Here is a 13,645-nt window from a genome sequence, read left to right as displayed (position 1 = left end):
TTTTTTTTTTTTTAAAAAAAGAGGTCTGTGGCTCAAAAAGGGTAAGAAATGGTGAAGATAGTTTAACAACTCAGGACTGGACTGGCTGATTTCAAAACTCGTGATTTTTTTTGTTACACAAGCCATCGTACTATAGGGAACTTTTATTACCTCATAGGGGAAGTGTGATGACTCTGCTTACCCTGGAAAGATGTGAATTGATCACGTACATATTAAGTGCCTCTTAGTCCGCTGAGTGGGCTCAGTGGTAAAGAATCCACTAGCCAATGCAGGAGATGCAGTTTAATCCCTGGTGGGGGGAAGATCCCCTGGAGAAGGAACTGGCAAACCACTCCAGTATTCTTGCCTGGGAAGTCTCGTGGACAGAGGATCCTGGTGGGCTAAAGTCCATGGGGTCGCAACGAGTCAGAAATGAGTTAGCAACTAAACAACAACAACAGTCTGCTGAGTACGTCTTGCAGGAGAAACCAGAGACACGTGGTTCCTCAAGGAGATTATAGTACTCTTATAAAGCCAGGAACAACTCATAAGTGTAAGGTGGGCAGTGTAAGATGATACGTAACCATAAATTTATTGTGCAACAATAAACCAGAAAAATTAAATCCCAATGGCTTCATGAAGCAATGAAAAATAAGTTGGATCTTAAAAGATGAGCTCAGTGTTAAGAAACAGAAAGTATTAGGGTGTGCATTTCTGACTGAAAGGAGAACTTCTACAAAGGTAAAGCAATCCTCTTTGAGTTCTTTTAAGAACCTCTTAGACTCCAGATACGTGGAGAGGTAGAAATAATAGTCATTACCAGCCTTGTACAAGTCTGACCATGACTTTTGTGGTTGTCCATGGTCTACAGTAGGGGTCTTCAATTTTTTTCTAGTATTTTTCCTAATAGAATTTTGAAAAACTATATATACTCCCATATTTGTAAAGATATATATGTAAACTTTTTTGTCACAAGTTTAGAGTTGTGTGAAAGGTCGGGGCATGCCCCTGGAAATGTGCCGCAAGGCAAATTCTGGAGGCTGGCTAACTTCCGGGGACCGACCCCCTGCAGCCTGGTCCAATCAGGTACCGACCCGGAGCCCTCGGACACTGACCGCCGCTGTAGCCCGCGCTTTCTTCCTTATATGAAAAAACCTGGCTTGGACGCCGGCCCTGGCTATAAAACCCCTCCCCACTCCCTCATACCTCGCAGACTCCCTTTGTCTCCTCACTCACCCGCCCCCGGGAGTTCTGCCCGAGAGCGACCGCTCAATAAAGGCCTTTACCACCGGTCTTTAGAGGCAGTTTTTTTCCTCCCGCGGCGTTTTTCTAACATTGTGTAATGTAAATATGACTGTACTAGGGAAGAAACCTTGTACTCTATTACAAGTTAATTACTAAAGCGATGTTACCTATAAGCTTAAACTATACATTATGTATAGTTTAACTATATGTATAGTTTAACTATACATAATGTATAGAGACCCATCTCTGGGAATGCTGACTCCCAGGTAATGAAGTTTAAACAAAAATAACTAAACATTAAATTAATATAACTTTGTTTATCTCCAGAAACATTCTGACCAGGCCCACCTGTGAAAGACTGTAGGAAAGAAGAAATGAACATATCTCTTCTGGAGGCTGACTGGAATCAGTGTTTGACTTTACTGCCTTTTCTTTCAGTATAAAAGAGGCATGAATTCAAATTCAGGTAAGATGGTTCTTTTCCTTGCCCCAATAACTCATCTTTGACTTATTGGCCTATTGTTCAGTGAGCAATATGAGCTTGGATTCAGTAACATAAACATTAAAAGATACATTACTTTACTCTTTAAACATATCCAATGATTCATAAATGTTAGTAATTCCACATACACATTTGTATCTAATTTGTGTATTTATTCTTAGACATGTATACATAAAAACACACACACGTAAATGATTAACCATTTAGACTCATGTTTCCCTTCTGCGTTCCCCCTAAATTGTCTTTAAACTTTTTATTTTGTGTTGATCCGTAGCCGATTAACAAGCAATGCTGCGAGAGTCTCAGGGGAACAGCAAAGGCACTCAGCCGTAGGTGTAAGTCCATTCCTCTCCCGCCACTAAATGAAATAGGCCTGTGCTATGCTTGGTCGCTCAGCTGTGTCCAACCCTTTGCGACGCCATGACTCCCCTGTAGCCCACCAGACTCCTCTGTCCATGGAATTCTCCAGGCCAGAATACTGAAGTGGGTGCCATTCCCTTCTCCAGGAGATCTTCCCAACCCAGGGATCGAACCCAGGTCTCCTACCTTACAGGCTGATTCTTTACCAGCGGAGCCATCAGGGAAGCCCGAGAATACTGGAGTGGGTCACCTATCTCTTCTCCAGGGGATCTTCCCTGCCCAGAAATCGAACCAGGTCTCCTGCATTGCAGCAGATTCTTTACCAGCTGAGCTACCAGGGAGGGCCCAAAGACAAATATCATATGATATTACTTATGTGTGGAATCTAAAAAATAATGATACAAATGAAATTATACAGAAGTAAACTCACAGATATAGGAAACAAACCTATGGTTACCCACAGGGAAGGGTGGGGAGGGATAGATCAGGAGTTTGGGATCAACAAATATACACTAAGTGAACCAAAGTGAAGTTGCTTAGTCATGTCTGACTCTTTGCGACCCCATGGACTGTAGCCTACCAGGCTCCTCTGTCCATGGGATTTTCCAGGCAAGAGTACTGGAGTGGGTTGTCGTTTCCTTCTCCAGGAGATCTTCCCGACCCAGGAATCGAACCCAGATCTCCCACATTGTAGGCAGATGCTTTACTGTCTGAGCCACCCCAGGGAAGTCATATATACATATATATACTACTATATGTAAAATAGATAACAAACAAGAACCTACAGTATAGCACAGGGAACTATATTCAACATTTTATAATAACCTATAACAAAAAAGAATCTGAAAAAATACATATGTATATATATGTATAACGAATCACTTTGTTGTAAACTTGAAATTAGCACATTATATATCAACTATATTTCAATAAAAATTTAAAAATGCACCAAAAATTCTCAAAGCCAAACCCTAATCAAAACAAAAGTCAGTTGCTTTCATATTGCTATTCCCTCTGCCTGCAGATATGACAAAGATCTCACAGACACGTGAGAAGACAGACATGTAAACAAATAATTATAGGCATGTGATAAGTACTAAAACTGAGCTGTGTTTGGGGACCTGGAGAATGCAATAAAGGAAGTACTTAACTCTTTGCTGGTGAAGATTTTAAGAGAAACCAATATTTATTACTTTCCTACCTGAATACAAATAAATTGGAAATAAAAAATTATTACCAAAGAAAAGCATTTTAAAAATTAGAGGATAGTGTAATTTTCTTCTCATTCTTTTTTAAAAAAAGATTTATTTTTTGATGTGGACCATGTGAAGGGAGTTTATCAAGTTGAAAAAGATATTTCAAGGATATAGTGCATACAAAAGCGTGGACACGAAAAGAGGCATTCAAATGTTAACTCCATGTATTAGTTTGAGTCCAGTAAAGTTCTTTGTGATATAGCTTGATGATTACGCACTATTTATAGCATTGATCAATAAACATACATCATGCACACATAATAGGCCAGGATATGTGCTAGACAATGGAAAAACAAAGATGAATTATAAACGGGAATAAATGATTATGAAACAATTTGATAAATTCTATGACAGAGGAATGCTTTTGAGGCCAAAGTCCTGAGTTCCATTCCAATTTCTATACATAACTACCATGTCTCTGGGAAAATTAATCAACATTTCTGAACCTTAATTTGCTCACCAGTAACATAGGAATAATTGTACCAAAATGCTGTTTTATTGTGTGTATTTGTGTATGTATTAAATGAGAATATAAACATAGTTAGTAAAATGGTAATATAGAAGGTATTATTATTATTGAGTAATTGAGTAGCTGGGTGCCAAAATTGCGCTAAGTGGTAGAAAGTTAGCAAAGGCACAGGAGTGGGTGGAACTCGGGAGCTTAAATACAAGTCTATTAATGCTTGCTCCTTGGAAGAAAAGCTATGACAAACCTAGATAGCATGTTAAAAGGCAGAGACATTACTTTGCCAATAAAGATCCATCTAGTCAAAACTATGGTTTTGCCAGTAGTCATGTATGGATGTGAGAGCACGCCTATAAAGAATGCTGAGCACCGAAGAATTGATGTTTTTGAACTGTGGTGTTGGAGAAGACTCTTGAGAGTCACTTGGACTGCAAGGAGATCAAACTAACCAATCCTAAAGGAAATAAATCCTGAATTTTCATTGGAAGAACTGATGCTTGAGTTGAAGCTCCAGTACTTTGGCCTCCTGATGCGAAGAACTGTCTCATTGGAAAAGACCCTGATGTTGGGAAAGATTGAAGGTGGGAGGAGAAGGGGACAACAGAGGACGATATGGTTGGGTGGCATCACCGACTCAATGAACATGAGTTTGAGCAAACTCCAGGAGTTGGTGAAGGACAGGGAAGCCTGGCATGCTGTGGTCTATAAGGTTGCAGAGTTAGACACTGAGTGACCAAATAACAAGCTTGAGAACCAAGTCATTTCCCCTATTTGGCCACTAGATGTCCCTGTGGAACTTAACAAAACCCTGCTTTTTTTGGCTTGAATAATAGAAAGGAAAGAACTAAAGAGCCTCTTGATGAAAATGAAAGAGGAGAGTGAAAAAGTTGGCTTAAAACTCAACATTCAGAAAACTAAGATCATGGCATCCAGTCCCATCACTTCATGTCAAATAGATGGGGAAACAATGAAAACAGTGAAAGACTTTATTTTCTTGGGTTCCAAAATCACTGCAGATGGTGACTGCAGCCATGAAGTTAAAAGATGCTTACTCCTTGGAAGGAAAGCTATGACCAACCTAGACAGTTTTTTAAAAAGTAGAGACATTACTTTGCCAACAAAGGTCTGTCTAGTCAAAGCTATGGTTTTTCCAGTGGTCATGTATGGATGTGAGAGTTGGACTATAAAGCAAGCTGAGTGCCGAAGAATTGATGCTTTTGAGCTGTGGTGTTAGAGAAGACTCTTGAGAGTCCCTTGGACAGCAAGGAGATCCAACCAGTCCATCCTAAAGGAGATCAGTCCTGAATATTCATTGGAAGGACTGGTGCTGAAGCTGAAACGCCAGTACTTTGGCCACCTGATGCGAAGAACTAACTCCTCTGAAAAGACCCTGATGCTGGGAAAGATTGAAGGCAGGAGGAAAAGGGGACAACAGAGGATGAGACTGTTGGATGGCATCACTGACGCGATGGATGTGAGTTTGAGTAAACTCCAGGAGCTGGCAATGGACAGGGAGGCCTGGCATGTTGCAGTGCATGGGGTTGCAAAGAGTAGGACACAACTGAGCGACCGAACTGAACTGAACTGACCAATCTGACCTTAGTCCACCAACCCCAAAGCCCTCAACCCATGGACTGTAATGAGTCTCAGGCCCTGACCCTGTCTGTTGCACTCTGCCTTAACCTTCCTTTGTGACTCCTTGAGGTGTGCCATGTCCTTCCTCCAGGGCTGTGAGTGATAAACTCTATTTCATTTTCTCTCATGGTCTGTTATTGAAACATCAGCTCACCATCAAAAAAAAAAAAAAAAAAAACCAAACAAACAAAACAGCTCCTGCCTGGAGGTGAGAAATCAGGTACTTGAGGGCACCAAGGGTTAAGGGAAAGTAAGGAGGTAGAGAAAATGTTGGAAAGATGTTGAAGATATAGGAGAGTTTGCTGCTTGTGAGAGGATGCTCTGAGTGCACATGGTGGGAGCTCAGGACTGGACCACATCAAGAAATAACACTGAGCCATAAAGAGATCATAAGGGAAATCCTAAGGAAATCAACCCTGAATATTCCTTGGAAGGACTGATGCTGAAGCTGAAGCTCTAATGCTTTGGGCCACCTGAAGCAAAGAGCGGACTTATTGGAAAAGACCCTGAGGCTGGGAAAGATTGAGGGCAGGAGAGAAAGGGGGCAACAGAGGATGAGATGGTTGGATGGCATCACTGACTCAATGGACATGAGTTTGAGCAAGCTCCGGGAGAACCATCTCCAGGACAAGGAAGCTTGGCAGGCTGCAGGACAAGGGGTCGCAAAGAGTCAGACACGACTTAGCAAATGAAGAACAACATAAACAGATGTGAGTGCGGTCATGGCCAATGAAAGGCTTTCCCTTTTGATGAAGACTGACCTCAGCAGGGCTGTGAGGTAGGACCAGATTTGTTCTCCTCATCTTTTGGGAGGTCAGGAGAAGGTAAAATGTGTTTCCAGAGGCTGGGCCCTGAATGGTTTGCTCAGTGGCACATTCGTTTCTGGAACATGTGCTCCCTCAGATGTCACACTGTGGGTCTCTGGATTATTTGCAATTTTTCACTCTTCTAACAGTGCTATGAGAAGACATAGCACAACACAGGGCCCTAGGTTCAGGTTCCATATCCTCCACTTTTTATGTGACCTTGAAAGAGTCAATCTCCTGGTGCATTCATTTCTTTATAAAATGGGGTAACAGTATATTATCTAGCTACCTTGCAGAATAGGGATGAAGACAGAGTTAATGAATATGCATAAAGTAGTTATAACAGTACCTGGCATAGGGTACACATTTAACAAGTGTTAGCCATAGGTATTATAATCTATTAGCTATATATTTACACACATCCATGATTACTTCGTTAGGATAAATTTTTGGCAATATAATTGTTAGGTGAGAAAGTGTACAAAATTTTAATGCCTTCAGTACAACTCTCTAAACTATCCACCAGAAGATAAACTAAGTCCCTACTACCTTATCATAAGATACTTGCTTTAATGTCATTTGCATGACAACCCACCACCCATGCAGCAATCAACTACAATTGCTCTCTGTATACTCACTCACCCAGAATGTAAGAGTGGTACCTGGTAATCTGTGTTTTAAAGACATTCTCATTTGAATCATATGAACTCTTCAATTTAAAACAATAGCTCTATAATTTTATCAATTGACCCATCAATTGCTATTAATAAAACATTTGCAGCATCAACACTTTAGACCAGGCTCTTTTTAAAATTCACCTTGGTTTCTACAACCTCCGACTCATCTCCTGTTTCTATGCCAGTATTGTATTTCCAATAGAAATATAATGTGAGTCACATAAATTAAGGACCCAAAATATATCACTAGGATTATGATTCTCCCCTCCCATCACTGGTTTGGTTGTTCTCTATTTGATCTAAGTCTCAGACAGACTCTGGTAATCAAGGTACTGGCATCCTCTGATTCATATCCTTGAAGTTCAACAAGTCCAGGAGGGAAAAAAGAAAAAAAAGTGTATATTTTGGAATCCTAGAAGGGAATTTTCCTAATCCAGGACAATCCAGAGGTCATTGCATTAAACTGGGCAGGGCATCATGTTTGCATTCATAACAGGTCCCTATCCACTAGCTCTTCCTCTATTGTTTCCTGGTTTCTCTTCCTTTCCTCTCACATTTAAATGTAGCTTTCACATTTAATCAATCACTAGCTCAGGTGGGGTGGGCGGGGGCTGGTGGTGGGGCTTTCCTGATGACTCAGCAGTAAAGAATATGCATGCCAATACAGGAGACTCCTGGGCCGGGAAGATCTCCTGAAGAAGGAAATGGCAACCCATTCCAATAGTCTTGCCTGAGAGATCCCATGGACAGAGGAGCCTGGCAGGTTACAGTTCATGGGGTTACAAAAGAATCAGACATGATTTAATAACTAAACAATAATAAAATGTCAAACTGTTGCAGGAAGGGGGACCCCTTCCAGGGCCCGAAACTGGGCTCTTGTCTAACACTCGGAAATGAATTGTCCGAGGAGACACATGCTGACAGAGCAAGAGATTTTATTGGGAAAGGGCACCCGGGTGGAGAGCAGTAGGTAAGGGAACCCAGGAGAACTGCTCTGCCGCGTGGCTCGCAGTCTTGGGGTTTGTGGTGATGGGATTAGTTTCCGGGTAGTCTTTGGCCAATCATTCTAATTCAGAGTCTTTCCTGGTGGCGCACGCATCGCTCAGCCAAGATGGATGCTAGCGAGAGGGATTCTGGGAAGTGGACAGACACGCAGTGTCTCCTCTCGACCTTTCCCGAACTCTTCCGGCTAGTGGTGGCTTATTAGTTCCGTATTCCTTATCAGGATCTCCTGTCATAAAACAACCCATGCAAATGGTTACTATGGTGCCTGGCCAGGGTGGGCGGTTTCAGTCAGTGTGCTTTCCCTAACAAAACTGCTCTACTATTTCATTGCCTGATGAACCATCTGTGTGAATATGATTCAATTATGGATGGTTTATTTAGTCTTGTATTGGCTTCTCTGAAACTCATGGGATATTATTATATACATATAATTTGATTCATTTGCCCATAGCCTGTCAGGTAAATAATACCCCTCCAAAAAAAGTATGCTAAAATACTTTTATATTGATTTGAGGTAGTTGTTTGCAGTGTGTAGAGAGAAACATATTTTTAAAAAAATATTTAAAAGATAATAAGAGAACACAAAAAAAAAACTAAAACAAAAACAATACAAAAATATCACCCTTTCATTTCTATAACTGCTTTGCAGAGTTATTCTATTCCTGAATGAGATGAATGATTTTTTTCTAAAACCCCCCAATATCTCTAGTCTGTATCTGACAATTGGGGCAGGATGAGATATTTTCACTCTATCTATGAATCTTGTTTTGGAGTTTATCATGAACTTTCGGGTGGAAGCCTCTGCTAATCTGTGAGGGAACAGAGATGAAGGAGTACAGGGATGGTATGTAAGGGGGCAACAGACAGCAGTCTCTACCAACAGTGACCCTGATGAAGAAGCAGGGAGGGAGTCTGAAGATGTTGAGGAAGAAAGGCTAAAGTGGGGTGCATAAAAGAAACTTTTACTCGAATTCAGTTTCTCCAACTTGGCAGTGTGGATATTTGGGGCTGAATAATTCTTGTGGGGAGGCTATCTTGGGCATCCTAGGATGTATAGCAGGACTTCTGCCCACTAGATGCCTATAGCAGCCCCTTCCAAGTTTTTATAACCAAAAATGTCTCCAGACATTGTCAAGTGTCCCCTGAAGAGCTAAGTCACCCTGGTTTGAGAACCACTGCCTTCATGGGAGGAAATTAGTAAAATGATTAGATGAAATATTTCATAGATTATTGAAATGTTCCCTATTTTTAAGTAGCTTTATTCATTCCCATAGGTTTACCCTAAAACTAATTACCTGTGCTAATAATACAAAGATCCAGGACTATGGTTTTTGATACATTTTTCCCAGACTGTTCCCAGTGGTACTCTGTTCCTTGGTTTGAAACTAGAAGAAAAGAGGTGCTGGAAACCGCTAGTTGGCATTCCATTTTGCAAAAACTTTTTGCATGTCTGTGAAGTGCAAGGCATTGTAGGGAATACACACAGACTTTGTTTTAAAAGATATTACGATCTCATGACAAACAATTTCCCGTGCAGTTCTCTTTTGCTTTTTCCTTTTAATAAACACCTGGTTTATCCTTGCTTCAGCAACAGAGAGCATTGCAAATAATGGTATGTAGTCATAAAATAGAATTGTTAAAGGAACAAAAAGACATACAGTTCTTTGTAATACTTCACTTAAATCATTTTCGGAACTTTAACAACTACATTAATTAGCTAAAAACAAGATTCCCTGCTTCTTCCCTGCTTCTTCCTCGGCAGTCCATTCCCCCAAATGTCTTCATTACTGAAATTTAGTCTTCCATCCATATATTTATTTAGTCTTCCAACCACATGGATGGTTTATTTAGTACAAAGTCTTTGTACCGATCAATTAAATTTAAAGATAAACACATATCATGAAATTATAATGAAGTAAAATTAATACTTCCTCACACTGATTCATAATATTTCGGTTCTTATTTTTATATGTATGAGATTGTAGACAAAAAAATATCCACAACTTAAAAGTTGAGAGTTATGTTTTATTTGGTGAGGATTTTTAGGACTTCAAGCCTGGGAGACAGCATCTCAAACAACCCTGAGAGATCTGCTCCAAGGAGGCAACGAGAGGAGCCAGGTTACACGAAGTTTTGCAATAAAGTGCAGGTAGTCAGGAACAGCAAAAGATTATTGTTAAAGAAAACCAGATATCCAAAGTAGTGGGACTTAGCACTTTTCTATGTATGGGAAGATGCAAGAGTCTGGACTCACTGAAATAATTCCTTGGATAGGCACCTCAGCTCTCTGGGGCCAGTATCTTGTTTTCACATCCTGAGCTTCCTCAGGGCTCATGGAAGGGAGTGATTGCCTTGCTGTCTGATGGCTGTCAGATGGCAGGTATTCTTTCCTTCCCGAGTTCCCTCAGGGCTCACCAGCTCACCATCTGTGATGGCTGGTGTTCCTGGTCACAACATCCTTGTTCACTGATATGGCAGGAAATATTCCATTTCTCAAGATGAATGAATGAACAAGTAAAAGTCTCAAACAAACAGAAATGTGATGCCCAGGGGCATTAATTTTATGACCTATAATCAAAAGAATTGACATAAACCCCACTACACTGCTATCCCCTAGGATTCCTATTTCTTTAAAACTGTAAAATGCCTAAATATGTATTTCCTTCTGACTGAATTACAAACACATATTTATCTTCCTACTATACTTTGTCAACCTTGCACCTTCAAATCCAAAGTCATGTCTTTTCCTCTGATATCTATCCCTTTATTCATGTACTAAGGGTTAAAAACCTATATAACAAGCAAATGTCAAAATTATAAGATATCAACAGAAACAAATAAAAATACTATATTATAGAAATGAAGCTCTTGACATAAAAACCAGGAGAAACAGTTTGCTTTGATTTCAGGTGTGAGCTTAAACTCCCTTCTCCTTCTTCCAATTCTAGTTGACCCAGTTTAATTACACAAATTGTAATTTATAAGATGATTTATTTATTGAAAAATAAATGTACTCTAAAATTCTAGAAACAACCACTTATAAAATAGTGATGTGCTGTGCCTTTTTACATGCAATAAATAACCAGCTTGAGATGAAAGCAAAGCAGAAGCTACATCTCAATTCTACTTAACGGATCTGAATATTTACTAGGAAAGAGTCCAGGCAGGTCAAGTCACTTAATTATTCCAAGTCTTATCTGTAAAACGGATATAAATATCTGCCCTATCTTACCTTACACAGTTGTCCTGAAGTTCATATAAAAAATCTAATTGTTAGGAGAAAAAATCCTGCAAATGCTGTAGCAGAACTGTCAATACTCATGTTAAATTCTTTCCGTTGAATCACTCAGCATCTTTGTTCATGCCTTACAGAAAGCTGGAGGTACTGTGCCCCCTGCTGTTGAAATGTGAATATACATATATTGAAGTCACTCAGTTGTGTCTGACTCTCTGTGACCCCATGATCCGTACCAGGCTCCTCTGTCCATTGGATTTTCCAGGCAACGGTACCGGAGTGGGTTGCTATTTCCTTCTTCAGGGCATCTTCCCAACCCAGGGATCGAACCTAGGTCTCCCGCATCGCAGGCCTAACCATCTGAGCCACCAGGGAAGCCCTTGGTTAAGCCCTCCTTCCCTGAGCCACCAGGGAAGCCCAGGGAAACCATCTAGATGTGGTTGTTGGCTAAAAGAGTAAGAATTATACTGGAAACAATGCCTCTTTATGAGAGTAAAAATGCTGAAATAAAAAAGTTTAAATCTTCATAGAGGAAGCAACTACCCTAATGCAATAAAACCATGACTTCCAAATTTCCTGCCAAGACCAAGGTAGGTAGAACTAATCCTTATCAGATTTTTTTTTTTTGGTTTTGAAACTTTATGATTTGCTTCTCTCATTTTGATTTCTTTGTACTTCTACTCCCTGAACTCTTAACACTTTGGGCTTCTGGGACCGAAACCAATCTTTTGTACTGTCTCTTGACTCCATTCCCCAGGAAGGCCAGAAAGCTTCTGATTAATGGCAGAAACTTCTTAATTAACTGAATGTTAACTGAAAAATATTTCAGAAAGTATTAACTGATCTACTTTTTAACTTTTATTAAGCTACTTGTTTCCAACTGCATAATAAAAGAGTTTGGTACCCCCTGGTACATGCATCACAAATCACATTTTTGTTTTTCCTTTTCTTCTGGGGTGGAGGGAGAGAGAGATGGTTACAATAGGGAGTGTGATCGATAGAAAAATTAAGATAAAATAAAACATACATCCTCTAATGGATTGGTACTCAGCTACAAGGAATCTGTCACTTATTTTCCTATTTCTAATCCCTAGAACAATGCAAATTCATAACCCACAATTGAGGTTCAAACAGTTTGTTTGAATTAAATCACCTTGATTTGTATTTCTCAGATTGATAAGAGTCTGCCAGCATCCTCAGTACCCTGAGATCTGCCCCTAGCACCAGTCTCCCTGAAAACGCTTCTCAGGCCCAGACTTGGCCACTACTGCTGACTTAAAAAATATCTACAACCTAAAAATTGAGAGTTATGATTTATTCAGCAAGACATCTTAGGACTTCAAGCCTGTGAGACAGCATCTCAAGTAACTCTGATAGAACTGCTCCGAGGAGGCGAGGGGAGGAGCCAGGTTATATAGAAGCTTTGTAACAAAGAGCAGGTAGCATGAACATCAAAAGATTATTATTAATTAAAGAAAACCAGATATACTAAGTTAAGGAACTTAGTGCTTTTCTATGCGTGGGAAGATGCAACAATCTGGGCTCACTGCTATCCAGGGCAGTAGCCGGTGTTTCCACATCCTGAGCTTCCTTCCCTCAGGGGTCACCATAGGAATTGTGGTCTGATGGCTGCTGTCCTTCCTAAGTGTCCATGGGGCTCACCAGCTCACATTGGTGAACTACAATCGCTGATGACTGTGACATCCTTGTTTACTGATATGGTAGGAAATATTTCATCTCTCACTGCCAGTCCAAACCCAACGTTCATTCCCCTGGCCAAGACTCCAAAATGAAGTTTGTTTTTGGATTTGGGGTGATACTTTTAATTAGTGTGGGGCTTCCCTTGTGGTTCAGCTGGTTAAGAATCCGCCTGCAATGTGGAAGACCTGGGTTCGAGCCCTCGGTTGGGAAGATCCAGAGAAGGTAAAGAAGGGAACAGCTACCCACTCCAGTATTCTGGCGTGGAGAATTCCATGGATTGTACAGTCCGTGGGGTCACAAAGAGTTGGATACAACTGAGTGACTTTCACACACTTTAATGTGTGAATACAATATGTAAATTGTGTGAATGTGTGAATACAATGTGTGTTTAATAAAATGGCTTCATGCTGATGTCCTGGAATGTATTAATATCATTTCTATTATTTCCACCTCTGGTTCTGAGGTTCCCATTGAGGGGAAAAAAAAAGTCTATCTATAGACAAAGTATACCTTAATGCTGGGCAATTAAGAAAAGATACAAAAGACACAAAATCCATCTTGACCACAAGAGCTGGAAAACTTTCTGTCCATGCTTTTGAAGATTATCTTTTGACACTAACATTTAAATATATATTTTTAATTTAAAGGAGAATTTTAGAAGTTTCCAAGAAATCAAAAATATTGTCTCCAATTCAGTAAACCATTTTATCAATTAATCTTTTATTTTTATTTCACACATCAATATTTTATAGAAAAAAAGAGCCTCTTAATATTAAAC

This window comes from Dama dama, chromosome 14, assembly GCF_033118175.1.
Source record: "Dama dama isolate Ldn47 chromosome 14, ASM3311817v1, whole genome shotgun sequence".
In the NCBI taxonomy this organism is placed as follows: Eukaryota; Metazoa; Chordata; class Mammalia; order Artiodactyla; family Cervidae; genus Dama; species Dama dama.
This window is presented reverse-complemented; position numbering follows the sequence as displayed.